Source organism: Mytilus galloprovincialis, chromosome 6 (assembly GCF_965363235.1).
Source record: "Mytilus galloprovincialis chromosome 6, xbMytGall1.hap1.1, whole genome shotgun sequence".
NCBI lineage: Eukaryota > Metazoa > Mollusca > Bivalvia > Mytilida > Mytilidae > Mytilus > Mytilus galloprovincialis.
Genome location: NC_134843.1, coordinates 96,343,954 through 96,345,749, shown reverse-complemented (window position 1 = coordinate 96,345,749; position 1,796 = coordinate 96,343,954).

The following is a 1,796-nucleotide window of genomic DNA, read 5'->3' as shown; positions in this document are numbered from 1 at the left end:
TGTCTTGTTTTTAATTAAGAAATAATTCATGGAAGCCATAGATTATTGGAAATTTACACATGGCCTGGGCCGTGATATTTGAATTTTATCCTGAGCGAGGGATAAAATATTCGAATATCATGGCCCAGGCCATGTGTAAATTTCCCATAATCTATGGCTTCCATGAATTATCTCGATTCTAATAGGACAAATACGATCATTAAAAAAACTGAAGCGAGGGTGGGTATGCTGTGTGTGTGGCTGTTCTTTTTTACTCCCTGTTAGATAAAGCTCGAACATTCTAATAAATCCGTAGCTTGCATGGATTATTTCGTGAACAACCGCCGAAAAAAAATTTGTTTTATTCTCAAAACCAACAATTGCCATTTTGATTTACATGTTTTTCTCATAAGCTACCGTTAAATCCAAAGTTGACATTTCGTAACTAAGAAGCCGCCATGTTGACTTGCTGAAATCAGTAAATATGTGAATAATGCAATAGAATAGAAAATCAAACAAAACCTACCTTGAGAATCAATTTTAATACAATAGTAAACGACATTTAAATGGTTCACGTAACAGAAAACTTTCAACTCTAGCATTTTCATTTGTATGACGTCATGTTTTAAAATGACGTTAATAGCGCCAAATACATGAATAAACTTTCGCGAAATTTTATTTTATTTTTATTTTGTTGGTTTCTCCGAGCTCTTGTGTGCATTACTTCTTTTTATTATGCATCCGAATAAGAATAAAATTGATTTTATCTTTTTTAATTGCAATTTTTAAAACAATAAAATCGGCAAAGGGTTTGCAAATAGGTTTCAATAATGTGGATTTACGTGGGAAGTATATTGTAACAGCCATTATTATGTACATCTCGGAGTCTGCGCTAAGTATAGATATATCAAGAATTTTATCACAGTGTTGCGTTTACAAAGCGAAAGAAGCACATCATATTAGAATTCTTGTTTTCACCATGACAACTATAAAACTTGCTTCTGCTATGAAGGGATAAATTTTTGTCAGTTAGTCCATGTTTCTTCTTTATAGATTGTGTTTAACTCACAGTTCAGCATTCTAAGCTATTTGGTGGAGAAAGCTTTCGTTATTAATGTTATCAGATGCACAATGAGTGGTCAGATGGGGGTTTACCTAGGATAGACTTTTATTAAAGCCTTCTTACATACAAATTATTTAGTGGCTTTGAAGTTTGAACAAGCTTTTTTACTGTGAGCAAGTGTGCCTAGAAAACTTCCTAAATTAATAAACTCTTAAATATGTTTTTCTAAATTTGATTCAAATATTTGACCTAAGAAACAACAGCAAGATAATTCTAGCAGTCAATAGGAAGACGAGATTATGTTTGGAGGAAGGAATTACACAGGGGAAAAATATTGGATCATCATAGGTTTGTTCTATGTTACTTTGAAATTTGAACCAAGATTGAAGAATGAAGATTGGATCTTTTTTCCTTGTTTTAGACACATAAACTACATAGGTGTCCTTATAAATAATGTTATATTGCTGGGTCTTCCTAGTGCTCCACAAAACCTCTGCCTTAATAATTACATGCAACATCAATTTTACCAGCAATCAAAGCAGGGCTTCAAAGTTATTGTGAAACTACTTATTCAAGAGGTGGCATGAATCATATTGAATACCTAAAAAAAAATCCAAATTCTTTTTTTTGTTAGAGTTCATATATCATAATCTTTCAGTCAGTTTAGTTGAAGTCTGGAGCTGGCATGTCAGTTAACTGCTAGTAGTCTGTTGTTATTTATGTATTATTGTCATTTTGTTTATTTTCTTTGGTT